General features: G+C 49.2%; 1 protein-coding gene across 2 annotated transcripts in view; it reads right to left on the reverse strand.

Moving 5' to 3' along the window:
• Positions 1-17507, reverse strand: part of ZHX3 (zinc fingers and homeoboxes 3) — a 51617-nt gene that overhangs the window by 24472 nt on the left and 9638 nt on the right. For both annotated transcript variants that reach the window (XR_012777861.1, XM_075517155.1), the window contains exon 2: positions 7820-7926. The gene's annotated coding sequence lies outside the window, so the exon portion shown is untranslated. The remainder of the gene's footprint in view (positions 1-7819; positions 7927-17507) is intronic.

The following is a 17507-nucleotide window of genomic DNA, read 5'->3' on the forward strand; positions in this document are numbered from 1 at the left end:
TGTAGCCACGTTAGCAGAACGTGGTCCTCCAGGCATCTGCTTTCTTCCTTGGGCTGGGAGAGACAAGACTTGGAAGCATCTCAACGATATTGCACCAAAATGACAGCGTGTCACGCTGGGTAAAGCTCAGGACAGCGGGAACTCCCTCCATACGCAAGCCCATAATCACCTGCCGACAAAAGATTAAGCAAATGGACGTCTACAGTGCCAGGGGAGCAAGGGGAAGAAGTGTTTGCAGTCTGCAGGACTCGTCCCCAATCAAGTCGGAAGCAGACGAGGTGGCTTCGCAGTGAAACCCCGCAAGGGTAATGCTCTGAAGATCAATCACACGAATCCTTGCGTCAGGCTGCTTGCCCAAGTGGCCAGGATCAGGCAGAGCAGCCGAGCGAGAGGGTTCGTTAAGTGAACTCTCCCTGGATTAATGCTGTAAAACTGTACGTACCTCCCAGTGACAGCTGGGAAGGTGGTTTGCAGCACTGTCCGAACACTGAAGAGCTATACTACCACTCTTTTTGAGGTTCTTCTAGACCATCTGCTTTCACATCAAAAGGACTCAGCAATTGCTAGGGGCAGCACCCAAAATTCAGGGCCAGCTGCTCCTATGTGTTACCCTTCATCCTCTCCCCTCTTCTAAAATCAGGCACAAGTCTCATCACCACCTCGCAAGTGCTGGCGAGTGGTGAAAAGCTGCTAGCGAAGAAGATACCCTCACCTTTTAGGTTACACAAGTTGCCATCTTGGGCAAGGTCCCAGGGGGCTGCAGCTCCCTTGCCGCCAGGCAAGCCTTGCTCGTAGGAGGATACTCAAGTTACAGTGAGCAACCCACCACTTGCCCTCCCCAGCACACAGGTGTTCTGGAGCCGTTCACCAGGGATCAACTGCGCTAGGAGATTGCTGCCAGCCTCCTCCTCATTGCCTGGTGTCTCCTCCTCATCCCTCCCTTCCTCTGCCAGCAGTTCTTTCCATGGCATTTTAGATTCTCCCCAAGGGACGCTTGCTGAGCCTCTCCCCAAGGCATCTCCTTTCAGGATCATCCAAGAGACAACTCTGAAGGCTCTCAGAAGTCACACATCTGTGTGAACGTCCATACGCACACACGCCAGTCTGGAGCTCACCCTCCCCAGTGCGCAAAGCGGCTTGAACGATTAGAAGACCCACAAATCAGGAAAAAGTCTACGGCCTTAAACGTGCGTTGTCCCAGCGTGAGGATCGCACAAACCATGCAAGGGGAAAAGAAGAAGCTTAGACGGGATAAGTGCCTGAAGATACCTCATCCCCTACATCGACAGCTGGATTTATTCCCTTTTACCAGCGTCAGGCCTGCTGTTCAAGACACAGTTTTACTGTGGGAGGGCTCCCAGCTACAGGTACAGTCTAAGGGAATAGCTGGCAGACCTACCCGAGGTCTGAGGTTTACAATCCCCTGGTCCAGAAGCAGCCCCGACCTGTTATCCTGCCCGGATGGCACGCGCTGCCAGCTGCCCAGCCTCGCAGCATCCCACCCGGCACATCATTAAATGACTCAAGATACCTTGAAGAAGAAAGGGTTTGGGGTTTTGGCCTTTGGGAAGGGCAGAACAGAGATGAAAGCAAAGCTTCTGTCCAAAAGGGATGGATTTTCCCAACTGCTGGGCCGTGCCTCTTGCACAGGTGATGGTAACTTCATACGGCAAATATTCACACCAAAGATGAAAGAGCTGGCCCCAATTTACATTCTGCTGCTAAGCTGCTTTGGTGTGCTTCTCAACAGCCTGCACAAGCCATTGAACCCAACTATATGACCAGAGCGAAATACAGAGATCTGTATTTTTATTATTTTTGGAGAGTCAGATATTCCCCAGGCGCATTTTCACCCACTCGCAAACACCACGAGGCCCGATTTTCTGCCATGTCTCAAAGATGCTCATTTCCATCTCCTCAAGCACAGCACCCCACACCAGCTGCAGCTCAGCTGCTGCCGGAGGTGCTGACACGGGGCGGGGGTCTCAGGCCAGCGGCTCTCCTGGATCCACCCCGGACCGTCAGGCTCTCGCGGAGGGAAGAGGGGCTGCATGCCATCAGGACGAAGCGGGTTCGGCATCACTCCTTCTGCAGCTCTGCCGCACCTCAAACGCAAGCAGCTCCTGCCGGCGCCGGGATGCGGCTGTCGCGTGGAGGCTTCCCACGGGCTCATCCCATTGGAACGGCAAGGGGTCTTCATGGCGCAACGCAGGAGCCAGCAAGCCCCCTGCCCCCCTGGTTGCCTGCCTTTCCAACCGGGAGGTTTTAGCACGTTTCAGGGATACCGAAAAGCCCCTCTTGACATTTAGGAAGTGGTAAAAGGAGTGGTCAGCACTGTTACCTCCCACTAGAAAGGAAGAAACCGAAGCGGGGAGAGATGAAGCAATCTGCCCGAGGTACGTCCGCACGCTGCGGTGGGGAGCAGCTCCACGTGCCAGCATCTTTATTCACAAAGCCATCGCCTCTCCCTAGCATCCACCCCGGTTTAAAGCAGAAAGGCAGCACAGGAGCAAACGCAGAAGAATACATTAAAGGAAAACTTCATGCAGAGGCCAAAGGAGCACCAGAAACCTGCCCTACCCACACTGGCTATCGATTTAAAGCTAAAGGGAAAACCGAAAGTGATGCTAAGGAAGGCTTCTCTGCTCAAGGAGCAATCACCTTGCTAGCACATGTCTGCAGCTATGCAGGGAGCCCCACGATCTGACAGAGCAAGAGCTCTGGGCACCTATAAAACCATCTAAATAGATTGCCCTGTTCCGTTTTCCCCAGGAGAACAGAAGGAAGGTCCATAAGACGGTCATGCTAGAATTTCTACTCCATCCAGGTTCTTCACACACTGGCTATGGAAAAGGGTACAGACCGCCTTCCCACTGCCACAGCTCCCGGCTGGAAGGGAAATGCTGTCACCGGCGTGTTACAGAAAGGGAAATGAGGCACAGAGCAATTTTAAATAACTCGCCCAAGGTCACAGGAAGCTTATAGCAAAGCAAGTAATTGAACCCAGGACTTGTGAGTCCCCAGTCTAGTTACTTCTCAGAGATCATCCTTTTAATGGGTCACCTTTAGACAGAAACCCTCCCAGTTTGCACACAAAAGCCCTGTCAAGAGATTATGCTGAATTATATTGGCATAGAGAATTATTACGAGTTTCCCTTCCAGCCCAACACGCTCAAAGGATTGTTTTGGAAATAAAATAAAATAAAACTTGCAGCACGTTCGGTGTGCTGGAACAGACAACTCCCCGAGCGCTGCAGACAGCTGAACCACCAAAGTGCTTGTAAGGCTCCAGATCAAGCCGGGAGATAAGGAAGCGTTTTTCCTCCGCAGTTAATCGCGTTGTTTTGAAGGGTGGCCTCCAGTAAGAGCTTACCGGTTCCCAAGTTTCACCTTGGATTTGCATCTTCATTCATAAATACCTCTGGATGAAACAGAATATTGCAGCCTTAGCACTGAGCCAAACATCAAAAAGCCGTTCCCTCTGCACGAGGCCTCTCCTTGAAGCTGGTGTGCCATCAGTTTGTGTTGCCACGAAAACAACCAAATGGGCTTTATCCATGCTTTCATGGGCCACGGGCACGGTTCTTTGCCTTCCTAAAGAAAACCTGCCTACGGCACGTCTCCGCATACCCCAGTCCACTCACAGAAACTAGAAATAGCCTTTGCTGGAGCCTTCCCTACCCTCAGGGTACCCTCACCGGGCAGGGCTGGTTGAAGGCATCTCGGTGGCATCCAGGCTGGCTGCTCCTGCGAGTCTGTGGGGTGGGGACGGCTGCTGTTGGAGCCCCAGCAGCACCCCCTCCCCACGTACCCCGATGCCCTCCTGGGGGATAGTTCGCCTCGCTCGCAGAGCCAAGAGGAACAGCAGAGCCTGGGCGGCAGCTTGCTCCGTGCCCCAAACCCCTCGGACCTCCAGCACAGGGAGAAGCCCACGCACATGCAAACCGCAGCAGCAAAACCCAAATCTTCCTGGTAAACAGATGCAATTTTTAATAGGACGGACAACCAAACCACGTCGGTGGATATCTACAGCGCTCAGATAATTCTCAGTTGATGACAAACAGTGAAAGTGTTGGGCGATAAGTTTGGAAAGGGCCATGCACGGTAGAATTTGCCTTTCACACAATACAACGTGGGCTGTACAGGGGGAGTCAAAACAGTTAGTGCGGGTCTAGCCAAGAAGTTTATGCAGCATTTAAGCATCCAGTGGCCTCATCTTTCTGTGTACAAGCAATTTAATTTGTCACGCTGATATTGTATACATGTCCCGAGCAGATAGGTCAATAAGAAGTAAGAGTAGGAAGGGAGGGATGAGGGGAAGGGATGCACGGGTACCAGGAAAACAGCATCTGGGCTGCGAGTTGGGAAAACTTTCCAGCTACACACATTGACTGGGCAGATATGAAAATGAAAACAGAGGCAGACCACTGCGGTCAGTTCCCAGAACAGCTTCACAGCTCCACGCTCAGGGCTACGGCCGCCTGCCTGGGGCAGGATGAGCGTTACTGGGTGCTGACCCCCAACCGCCACCTTCGTGGGGAGCACCAAATCCATCGGCTCGGCAGGAAGAGAGAAGAAAAAGAAAAAAAAGAGAGAACTTTGCCTCCGCTAAGACTCTGTTACAGAAAAAACCCCCCAAGCACTACCAAATTAAAGAGATAACGTACAATTCTGCTTTGCAAAGCCTTTGTGTGGGGAATTCTTTACTTTGCGCTCTGTTGCAGGTTTGCAGGGTGAACATTTGCTCTCAGGAAAAATTCCTCTCTCAGGGTGGGGAAATTAAATGTATCTTTTCCCCATCTCTTCTTTGCTGGCAGAGCAGAGGCAGCTGTTGGGTGGAATAGCTGACCACAGCCGTGCGAACGTGATAACCCTGCCCCAGCCCGTTTTGCTTTAAGGCTACTCACCAGAAGACTTTGCTGCCACTCCACAACACCTGACCATAAACCCTGGTGAGGAGCACATTCAGTCCTGTAGCTGGGACCAGAGATTTCATGCAGAGCGGCCAGTTTTGAGAAAGCACCATATGCTTTTCACGCCATGGGTCCTGTCTTCAGTACAACCATGCCGTCTGACCGGGATGAACCCCTCAGCCCTCTGCGAGAGCCAGCTCAGCAGGAGCACCTCCAGCCGGTTATTAGCAACAAGACCAAACTAGCAGCCATGGGTCTCCAGATCCATGGGCCCTAAACACAGGGCTGAAGAGGTGTGACATCAACTATGTCAAAAATCCGCTTGCTTTGAAATCCTACTCCTGCTTATTTATCTTACAGCAGTACCCAGAGGCCTCAGCCAAGCCAGTATCTGCCCTGCAAAGCTCGGGCTGGAGAAGTGCATTTGCACATGTTAATGGCCACCTCCATGTATAGCTCCCGCACCGTGGCCAGTCACAAGCAGCTCACAGTTTTGCAGTAGAAATAAATAATAGCCACGGCCCAGGTTTTGGGGAGAGGAGGTGCAGCAGCGGGGCGGGCAGGCTGTAGGAGAGCTCCTGCACAAGTGCTGGGAGCCAAGGCACCGGCCGGACATCGCGGACACTGGTGCCCCTGGGGCTTTTCTGGTGCTCCCATAGCAGAGCTAAGCTCTGCCTCCCAGCAGCCAAACCATCCTGGTGAGAACGCCATGCACGGAGCAGGGCCGCGCTCTGCAAACCCCTGCAAGGATGTAGAAAAAGTTGTTAACCTAAACAGACAGAGCTAAGATTGATTCGTAGGAAGGATGAACTCAAAAATCCAATGGACTATTTACAGGCCAAGAGCATTCCTTGCTGCTCCTACCTTCATCTGTAAGGTCCGAGTCAACAACGGCTCTGGAGGAGCCTGTTTGAGGGCAACAGAGGCAGCCCAGGGAACAGCCGAGCCCGAGAACTGGGATTTGCAGGAGGGGAAGGGAAGCTAAGTAACTGAAGGGACAACTAAGCACAGCTCACTAGATTTTGCTCCACAATCCAAGTGCTGAAGGTTGAAAACTCAAAACATTTCCTCCCTGAATGCATTAAATTCCCATTTTCTTATTTCAAAGACTTCTTCTTGCTTCAGCATCCAGATATGCACTTCCCAAATGCACTGCTAGAAATAGGGTGTTGTAAACAAAGTTTTACAAAAAAGGAAGGTTAACACACAACATATTTTTCCTATTACTTCAATACATCCTGCAAGCTCTGCAAGCTTGGTAAAGAAAGAGTCTATTTAAAAATCTAGGGTGGGGAAGAATTAGCTCACCAAAACCATAAACAGATTTGCTTTGCACTTTCAGTCCAAGAGAAAAACAAGACAGGCTATGTGCATATTGATGCACACAATAGCACAATCATTTTAAAAACAAATGAATTGGGAGGGAGAGGACACCAGTGGAGGGTGGGGGGAAAGGAGGAGTGGAGAGAAAGGGGCCAAGTCCTGAGGTTGGTTCTTAAAGCTCCCTAAGAAGATATTGGAAAGCCTCCGTGTGCCAGCGCAGGACGGTGAGCACGCAGAGAGGATGACACATGTTGCTACAATGCCACGATCTGTCTCTGGGTGCAAGCCCTTGAATAATAAACAGCATTATTTTCTGCAGATGTAACACAAAGGAATCCTTCCCACTTACCCAGTGACCTTCCACACCAAGCATCCAAATACTTGCATCCAATACTACTATCTTTCAGTGGCAAATACCAAGGGATATAAAATTTAATTCCCTTCTCCCTACTCTCCCCCCCAACTCTGTTTACCAAGTCGGAGTGAAGCTACAAAAGCTTTACCCTCTTCCTCCTGCCAAATTCTCCGTCTATAATGGTAAGACGAGCCAGAGAGCAACAACGTTCGCTGCGTTTGCAAGGTCACTGCCGTAAGGTACTTGAGGACCCACCTCGTGTGCAATGAATTGCGGCAGCTCCAAGGAGGACAGCTCTCAGGAGGCTGAGGGTGCACGTGGATCCCAGCACGTCACGCGCTACAGCAGGGTGCGTTAGCTTATTCCTACCAGTTTAACAGACTGGATTTAGCCTGCAGAACTGGAAGTGTGTCAGGAAAGCTACAGCAAACAGCATCAGTCCAGTTGTTGTACTCCCAGTGCTGAGTATTTAATAAAGTCTAGAAACAAGCAGCCTCCAGGCACGCCACAAGCTGGGTAGAAATCACTCTAGGGTTTGAAAATCCCATTTCCACGGGGACACTGTCATTTATCACGCAGCCATGAATTAGGTGAATGAATTCCCCGCCAGTCTGCTCACTAAGGCTTAACCATAGAGCTTTGTTTCTTACAAATAAAATGGCTTTGCTCTGGTATGAGACCCAATTTCTTCAAAAATCTGGAACGGCGTAATGGAAAATCAGAGTGTTACTTCCAAGCACACTTCTTCCGTCCACAGAAGCCAAGGGGAAAATGCATCGCTCTCCTGACCCCTCATCCACAAGACGGGACAGATGAACATTTATTAAGTTATATTGATTCTTAGGGGTGGGAAAGAAAACAAAACAGTGGTCTAGCACAAAGATAGAGGAGCACCGGCCAGGAGAAGAGTACAAAAGCACAGGACATCTGAACTCTGTCCTGCCCAAGGCGTGACGTTCAGAAGCAAAAAAAAAAATTGCCCCCTTCTCAGAGAGTCCTGGGAGCATAACCCAAGACCTGCACCGACCATGGAACACAGCAGGGCTCAAAGGTTAACGGAGCAAACCATGGCACGATCACTTATTTCAGCCCTCGGGCTAGAACAGCCTTCGTAGGAGAATCCTGCAATACACTGAAATGCGCCAAATTTCTCTGCCCAAGCTACGTAAGACAGAAAGGTGGACGGTACGCACGGCACACGGAGCCCGAGGTGGCAATGGTGACCTACCTGCACGACGGACCACGACCTCCGCCTGTCGTTCTCCAGTTCTTCCTCCGCGCTCGCGCGCATCTTTAAAGTGCCTGCGGTCACTGCAGCTGCGCCGGGATTCAGGGCTGGAAGAGAAGACGTTACACCAAAAATTACTGCTGCACCTCCAAAGGAGAAGGTGACCCTCAGCGAGTAAAGGCTAAAAGTAAAAATAAAGCACTGATCAGTTTAAGGTGTCTCCCAGCTCATGCTATCCACCCCGCTGTGCTCCCACAGCACCTCCTCACCGAAGCATCCCAAAACACACATCTTTGATTTTTTTTTTTCCCCACTTAATTAGCAAAGGCATCATTTATCAGAAGTTAACCACGTTTGCTGAATTAATTGCCAAGCACTCAACCGCGCTGCTCTCAACCCAGTAAAAGTAAAAACCTCCCAGCTGCAGCGTGCTGGAAACCAGGGACGCTGCTCCCGGGCTCCTGGCCACTGCTCATGGGCTCAGTTCGTTAACAGGTCTGGAAACCTCGATGGCCGAGAACATATTTAAAGAAGCAATCACAGCACCCTGACCGACACCGCCACAGCCTGCAGCTATATATAACCTCCAGCTTTGCTTTTAGCTGTGGGCTTCCTCTCTCCCCTCCATTTTCCTCTGCTGCCGTCCAGTCCCCATTCCCTCATCCCCGGAGAAGCAGCAGAGCCAGCCTGATGTATTTCATAATTTCTAAACTTAACTGTCTGAAGGGACAACCAGCCAAGTGGATTTCTGGGATTAAGTTCAGACCAGGGGAGAAAACAGCATACTGAAAAACAAAGAGTCACCCTGGAAAAAGGTGAGCCAGAGCTCGTAACGAGGATGAAAAATAGGAAAATTATGTTGTGATTCCCAAGGAGAGGAAAATTTAGGCTCGTTTGCTGTTCCTGCCGGAGCGCGGTCAGCGGCAGGTTCTCCTCCCCCAGCAACACGTCCCAAGTGTCTCTGTGCTTCAGCCAGCCCGTGCGCTCAGGCTGGAGTCCCCTGCCAAAGCCCGCTGATCTGCTTCTCAGGTTGGATCCTGCTGACCATACCCTTTGCTCACAACCAGTGAGTTTCTTTGATTAAAATAAATAAGTGAATAAGCGGCATGGAGAGATTTAACCAAATAACTAGCGCAGATGCATTACAACTTGGGAAGGTGCTGCCCGACCCCATCCAAAATCCTGCAGACGAGAAGCATCCACTCTGGCTGTAACCACACAGACTGAACCCTAGCAGGAGTTAAAAAAGAAAAGAAAATTTTAAAAAAAGCAAAGGAATTGGACAAGTGTTGAAGGACGTATGAAGGTTTTCCCTCGCTAAGCACTCGGGCGTCCCGACGCTCCCTGCTGCAGAGCCACGCTTGGACAAAGCTTCCCCCAGACCCGCAGTGCTGGCTGCTGTATGTTATTTGCTATATGTTATTTCCTGTATATTATTTTCCCGGTTTAATTCACAGGAAACACAAAGCGAGCACATAACTGGGGGAGAATTCAGCCCCAAGTCTGGCAAATCACAAGCGTTCAGAGAACAAGAAAAAAATGCTTTAAATGCCTGCTAGATGCCAGAGCTTTTTCTTTTTTCCTTGCTTTTCTTTTTTTTCTCCCCTAAAATGAAGGGAAGGCTTATTCTGAACCAATTAGGTTTCAACACACTTGGAAAGATCCCAGTGTTGAATGCCGGGACCTTGACATAACAGGTGACAACCTTTTCTATGCCAGAAAAAGTTTAACATATAATAAGAAACAAATATTAGACTGCTGATGGAGTGGGTTTTTATTCCAGCAATTTGTGTAAATGTCCTGTAACGACTTGCACAACACTACCATCTCCCAAATGAAGTGATAACAGCACGGCCCCGGCTGCTTATCTGCCATTCCTCCTTCGATAACACTACTGCTCCTCTCCCTTTATTATACGAGCTCTTTCTGCTACGGTAGGTTTAATACCATTCACACGCTCCTTTAGGGATTCAACATATGCCTAAGACATTAAGAAACAAGATTTTGTGATCCTTGGAGTACCTAAATTAAGAAAAGTGACCTTGATCACAGCAGTCTGAGCAGCTTTGCGCTTCCTGAAATTAAACGTAGTTTAAATAGAAACTTAAGCTGGAGGCAGAGAAAAATCTGAGTTTCCCAAAACCTTGTTCTGAAATACGGAGCAAAAACTCTTCAAATTTGGCACCGTGAGCCGCTATTACCCTGGCAGCTCCTCCTTGAATTGCCTGAAGTTGCTGCTTCAAATGAAATAATATAGGAGAGAGCTGGGGCAAGGGGCAGGGGTTGGGGTTTCCTCCGAGCAGCACGTGCAAACAGTTTGGCCGCTTATCACTGAAACTGGAACAGCAACAAGGACGACCAAGGCATGCTTTTTCCCCTAACTTCTTTCAGATATTAAAAGCCCAGCACCTGATAGCCACGAGACACTCGGGTCCTTCTGTCTGGGGGATTTCCACGGTCTGCCAGAGCCCCTGGTCATGGTTACCATCCCACTGCCACCCCTTGCAAGCCTTACCGTTTCCTCGGGCTTGCCTGAGCAGCTCAAAACCTGCAAACCGTGCAAGAATGGAGAACATATGCCCCAAATATCAGACCTGACACAGAGAACAAGTCATCCTCATACACCTGGGGGTTTAAAACCGTAACGCCTGAAGCGGCTGGGACAGCGGGCTCGCGAAGGGAGGGAGAAACGCCAGCCTCCCAGCAGCGTCCCTGGGCAGGGATCCACCGCGGGTCTATGCATTTAAAAGTCAAAACCGCTGTAAAGCCTCAGGAACAGAGATTATCCTGTTTTCCTTTCACCTGGCAACCCCATCTCAGCTTTATTTATGTTTTTAACAGCTGTTAGCTCTCTTCTTGCTCTGTTTTGTTGGGTTTTTTGGGGTTTTTTTGGTTTTTTTTTTTACACGGCTGGAAAGGGAACAAGGCTCTCCCAGAACAAAGCCTCCTTGCAGAGCAAAGCCTGGTTCAACCTGATACTCGCACAAGCGGACAAGGCAGCCCTGAGCCCGGCTCTCGGCACTCTGCCCCGCCGGAGGTCGGGCTGGGGAAGAGCAAAATGATACGGAAAAAGATGAAAACAATTCCCCTGTCCGCCAGCCCCCAAAGGGGATGCTTTACCTTTTCTTGCTGTTCCCAGGACTGGGAAATAGCTCAGCCGTGCAGGCACTTTGCAAGACCCCAGCATTAGCAGAGATGGGCACCTTCCTGGGGTGCCCACGTGGACCTTCCCGTGGTCCGTGGGACCTTCTGCCCCAAAAGCCGAGAACACGGCAAGGTTTCCTCACCGTGCCGCTCCGCGTCCCAACACCCACAACAAAACAAGTCTTTCGGTTCCCTTCGATGAGCGTCGCAGTCCAGTTTACAACAGTTATGATTTAGCAGCTCTCACGGATGGTCTTGAAGTTGACTAAAGATGGTTGTTATATCTAGCAAGGAGCAAAAAGCTCATTTATACCTTGAGACGCGAGTTGATTTGTGTGGATCTAACAAAAGAGGTGACGTGCAGCTATGCACAGTTGCGGCCAAGGAAGCACTAACTCTCTTACCTGGCCTGAGATTTTGCACCTTGTTTGCAAATCAATAGCACAGATCTGCTCCCTGCTCTTGACTATAAAACGGTTGTTCCCTACGGAAAAAGGGAAGCTGGCGTCAGACTGGCATCTCCGGTGGGACTCTGGGAGGAGAGAGCGTGTGGAGGACGCTGCAGAACACGGTCCTGACCTGCAAAGGACGTGCGTGGAGGAAACGCTTCTCAGCCCCGTGGGACCTCCTGGCACAGCCCAGCAGAGACCGCCCGGCCCTGCAGGCTCCGCTGCCTGTGGGACGCTGCTTTAAAAAGGTTCCCATTCCCAAGGTACAATTAAAGGACTGACAAGTTACCATTTAGGATCTCTAAAGTGGCTGTTTCTATTTCTCCAGTATTTACACAGAGCTGGGAACTTGTCTTTACTGATATTTCTTTAAAGAGAAATGGCTATACTAAAGGCAACATCACTCACCCCCCCCCCGTCTCTTCCAGCTCAAGTGAACCAGTGTCCTGGAAAGGCTGTATCATCGAGAGAGACAAGTCATACAATTTAACGTCCATAACATTCAATTTTAGACTCAAAGAGCATAAAATATTTCTAGCCAACATCTGCTTTTGTAGAGAGGCATGCAAACTTATATTATCTTTAGTCACCTCAATCTTTTTAAGTGCCTGAAAATTTAAGCTCCAGAACATCATTTGTCATCTCTTGCTTATTTTAGACTGAAAACAACCCTTTCTAGCCTCACCGCTCCACGCCAGTGCCGTAGGAAGGGAGCACAGGAAAGCATCGAGACAACTCCCACTTGCAGGAGAATAAACTGCACCTTCATTGCGCAAGAATGACCATCAAGAAATATTAGAAAGATATTTCCACCTTCCAACAACTGATGCTCCACAAGCTCTTCAGACCATCAAATCCAGTTGTTACTTTTAGGGAAAGTATTGCCCAGTATTTAATCTGAACTTTTTTTTCTCTACGATTTTAGGACCGTGAACTCTTGCCCTATCCACTGTGAATGCAGAAAGCAAATACCACCTTCCCTTTTAGGCACCTGAAGATACGTTTCCTCCTCTCTCTTCTCTTCTCTAGAGCCAAACAACTCAGGTTTGTTCAAACCAGTGGTTTCTAGACCTCCAGTCAATCTTGTTAGCACTCTCTGGACCTCCTCCAGCCGACCAGAGGAGGACACCTTCCCCCAGCCTTCTGCTCTACAGACCTACCTACTCCAGGATATTTATTTTCAGCTAAGGAGAGATGAGTTTTATGCCCAATCTCCAAGAATTTACAAGCAGATAGAGACACGGTCCAATTCACACCTACCTTAGTCATTTTTTCCATCACAAAGAGAAGGAATTATGGAATATCCTTGTTAAGCGAAAAATTCCAGTTGCAGAGTTTTAAAAATTTTAAATCCTATTCAGGTTGGATTTTAAAAAAAAAAAAAAAAAGAGGTATACGCAGCATCGAGCATTAAAGCTCGGCAACCGATAGTCAGCTTCTCGCTCCACGGAAAGGAAACATCAGAGCAGGCTCCCACTCCTCTCATTTTCATTCCACTGCCCACAAGGATGCTCTGAGGACCACAGGGGACACAGATATCTAAATTTTACTATCTGTTATTTGAGAGCAGAACTCACCACTTTGTTACATGTTTTACGCAAGGCCTAACGGGGCTCTGGTCATCTGTGTGATTATCCCGTTCAGCTGAAACAGAAGAGCACTGGTTTCCCTTTCGTCCAAAAATCTCAAGCCTAGAGCATCCCGCAGGAGATGGGATATTCTGGGAGGGGGAACTCTGTCAGTCCCCTGGGATCTGCTTTCCATGCTGAATAACGTATCTAAACAGCCAATACGTTCGATAACGTATCCGAACAGCTCCTCTGCCCTGATCTCCAGCCTCTTCCAGCTGCAATTACTGGTCCCGTTCACAAAGTTTGTGGGAGCAAGGGGACAACAAAAGCAAAATTAAGTTTTAAAAAAAAAAATTCCCTTTGACCAAGAAGTCCCCCGGAGCACGCTGGGACAGGCAGCACTGCCATTAACTCAGGTATAAAAAAAGCCTGGGAGCCAGCAGTGACAAAACTATCATAATAGAAATTATTAATATGAGGGACCTCATTGCTCTCAGCTTCTGCAGGCAGCTCGGCTAAAGCCAAAGGATCCTATTTTTTTTTTGGTGCATGGACCTTGCAAACTCCACAGTTAGCAAAGAAAAACCACACTGATGCTTCTTACGCTGTCCACAATACCTTTTTAAGGTGATTTGTCATTTAAACTGTCAGCTTAAAATCTAATCATTTTAAAAAATGAATAAAATATTATGTATTACATTCACAGGCTGCAACCACTGCCAAATTCCTCTGTCAATTTTTACGGGATTACAATCACATTCCTCTTTTAATGTTTTATTCTCTTGCTTCTGTGCCACAGAGATGGGAAAGAGAGTAAACGGCTACTTAGGAACAGTGCATGGCGATCCAAACCAAAACCGAAAATGGAGCAAAGTGCCGCGTTGCCCTCCTCGGGGGGGGACGCTCCCCAAGAGCATCCTTCGGTGTTGGCTGTAACGCAGCAGCCAAAACGCTTTCAGATGCCAGTGTAATTTTAAAGCAGGTTTTCCCATGAAAAATCCTTTTTTTAAAGGAAAGGCATTTTTAATTGCGAGGCAAACGCATGGGAGGACAAGCTTTACGTTTCTGCCATTGAGAAATACCCGGCTCTTGCAGAGACCAGGAACAGCTCAACTCAACAGTGGACACAAAGGGAAGGTCAGTGGGACCCAGAGCAGACGTAAGAGCTGAGCCCACCACAGCCCCCTCCCAGAGGCTATACACCCTCCCTTACTGCTGCCCGTGCTGCTCAGAAACCCTACCGCCTCGTCTTCTCCCTAAACTCTCCCTCTACTTGAGGTGGAAGAGATGAACGGACCCGTCTTTGGTCTTCCCGGTTTGCTCTTCCCACTACAGACGTGCCCTGTCCGAGCCAGCCGCCAGCTGGGTCCCGATCCCAGCTCCTGCAGGGACCGAGCTGGGGCTCAGCCTGCGGAGAGTTACACGAAACAAGGAGTTCGGCATTTCTTAGTCAGAATCTAAATGTCTTTTTCCCCCCCCCCAAAAAAATGCGTGGAGGACAACAGCGCTTGTTTGTATAAAGAGGACAAACAAAATTGTCTAGAAATGGAAGCAAAACCTTATTTGCCCAAATTAATGGGCAAAATTTACAACATGAACACAAGAAAAATGTTGGGCTCGGGTTTTTTTCCCCCCTGCAAGGCACTTTTTTTTTTTTTTTTTGCAGGACAGTGTTCCTTTATAAAAGCATTCTTCTGAAAGCACTTCTCCCGTGAAGCTCCCTCTCCAACAGCTACTGTTACAAATCTGCGATAAAAGACGTATTCAGCAGGGTTTGGCACACAAATAGCACCCAAAGTGGCACTGCCAAAGCCTTGCAATTTTATCACAAGCTTCAAAATATTTGAGGAAATAAGAGACACTCTTGCTGGGAGCTAGAGAGAAGCTCAGGAGCTTCTGAGCTTCTGAGCTTCAGGAGCTTCTGAGCTTCAGGAGTTTCAGGAGCTTCTGAGCTAGAGAAGCTCCTGAAGCTCAGAAGCTTCTCAGCTAGGAGAAGCTTCAGCTCTTGGGGTCGTGAGAACCTCAGATTTCATCTGGGAGAAAAAGAAGATAGATAAGTGTCTAGACAGAATGCTGGAGAAAAACTCTCAAGCAGGAATGCAAACATGATTGATATTTTCAAGGATCGATGGACAAGCAGAAGGAACCTTTGATGGATTATCACTTGGTTTGATTCAGGATTCTGCAGAATCTCACTGCTGACTTTGGAATATTTCTGGGGGGAACCACGCTGTGAACTTCAGCCGTGGAAGCATCCTCAGAACAAATGCTTTGCAAGCACCGGGGAGAGCCGCCATCCCCAGTGCCGCTGCGCTCCTCAGCCAGCGCTCAGCTACACGCGTGGGAGCAGAGCCACGGAGGTCCGGCATGGCTGGAAGCGTGGACTTTGGGGCTCAGCTGAACAGGGGTGCTTTGCTTGCCTAGGCAGGGTATGTGCCCTGGGCTACTGAGCTGATCCGGCCACTTAACCCTGGGGAAAAAAAAAAAAAAAAAGGGAGGGACAGGACACTTGCTCTGCTCTCCCTCACCCCCAACACCTCCCTGTCCTTGCCCCTGCGGTCTCTCCCTATCCCTTCGCACGTGCCAGCCCTCTCCGAGAGCTTCTGCACCAGCAGAAAGCTGTCTGCTGTTATCCCTAACCATCAGATCAGATCAGCTGTCTCACTAACCTCTCATTTAAGTTTGCAAGGGAAATACAAATGGAAATAAGACCCCACGCTGACTCAGTAGCGCGGCGAGGCAGGTCCACCAAAGCCCGGGGGATGCGCAGGTCCTGACGGAGGAGGACCAGCCCCGGTGGCACGGACGGAGAGCGTTGCTGTTTCTGGAGAAGAGGGGCTGAGCCCACAACACAACAAGCGTGTAACATCCATAGGGTATCTTTGCAGGGACGTACGCACGCACGCCCAGCGGCAAGCATGGCTCTTCTGTCCTGCTGCTCTTCCCTTCCACGCCAGAAATAAACCACAGTCAAACCGGACCCAGCATCCACAGCGCAAGGGAAAAGAAACATCTCAGCAATGAATAGATTTCAGCTGGAATCTCCCAGGAGACGGTATTAAAATGAAGGGGGGAAGAAATAAACAAACAGAGGAGAAAAGAATCAAGCTGGCAGTATCGGCCATGCCAACTTCTAAAACTGTAAGTCAAGCCCCGAACACCACGGCACCGGCTCGTGGTCTGGGATACTGGGAAATAACCAGGCTAACGCGGGGTGGTGAGAGGAGGGCATCTCCCTACCCCTCTCTGCCCAAGAATTCCCGTTTTCCAGCTTTTCTCCGTAACTGCGAAGCTCAGGAGGTCTTTTTGCCTTTAAAAAGCTGAGATTTTCACTGAAGTCCCTGGTTCTGAGTGCTGGGCTTTAATCCAATGTCAGGCACCAGGAGATAGCGATGGGCTGCAGGAGTTGGCCACCAGCCGAACCCGTTTCCAACCAGCTCAGCTGGGGCCTGGATTTGGGCATCCACACTGATGCATTCGGGAAGTAATTTCACAAAATGCAGAGTTTAACGCCAAAATTGTATCATGCAGCAGGAAGCACAACTCTATAATACTCTATAAATACCACTATGTACCACGCTCACCAGGTCCAGCTCTAAATCTGGTTCACCCATCAGTTGCAGAAAATATAAATATTCTCCCTGGTTTTCGGCGCAATATTCCCAAGTTGATCCGGAGAACCTATGGAGTCACTAAGCTATAATTAGAGGTTTATTACAAAAGGTGTTTGGGATGCCTGTCAGCACTGAAGGAGACTCTGTATTTAAGGTACCCTTAACACACGTAGTGGCAGTGGGCCGGTTTTTTTGGCTTTCATAAAAAAAAAAAAGCCAACTTGTTTACTCACCTCAAGTGACTTTTCTTGGTCTCTGCTTGCGAGAGTATTTTCAGCCTCTAACTTGATTAATGGCATTTTAAAAAGGTAAAAAGAACAAGCCATCAGTGAGGTGGTTTAAAAGATACATTTTTATCCATAGCTCATAACATGATTACCAGCTAAATCTTGCTTTTCACCAAAAAACCCCAACATTAATCGGGTGCAGGATGTGCACATTCACTCATTCGTTATTGTAGGATTGTTGACATTAGCTTTTATTTTTAGAAAAACATGAAGTGTGGAGGGGAAATGAAACAATGCGATACTTCTTTGCGACTGTCTCTAACATTAGGAAAATATGCAAAGAAAATACCGTAGTGATCCGCTTGCATACCTTCCCACAGAGCGCCGGGCTTGAATTTATAAAATAATAAATACTGTTTCAAAGCACTTGGACTGGCCTGACTTTTTTTGGGTCTTTTTTAAATAACATCTGACAACGTCACCGTATCCTGAGCCTTTGGGAGGGAAAGGACCCGAAAGCCGCACACCAGGGATGCTCGCTGGGACCTGGCCTCCCTCCTGGCTGTCGCACCCCGGGGTGACCCTGGGCAGCTCTCGTTCCCCATGCCAAAACAGGGGGATCACTGGCTTGATGCCGGAGCGAGCGTTTCACATCGCAGGCACCTCCAATTGCCCTAATCCTG

Source organism: Mycteria americana, chromosome 14, assembly GCF_035582795.1.
Source record: "Mycteria americana isolate JAX WOST 10 ecotype Jacksonville Zoo and Gardens chromosome 14, USCA_MyAme_1.0, whole genome shotgun sequence".
Lineage (NCBI taxonomy): Eukaryota > Metazoa > Chordata > Aves > Ciconiiformes > Ciconiidae > Mycteria > Mycteria americana.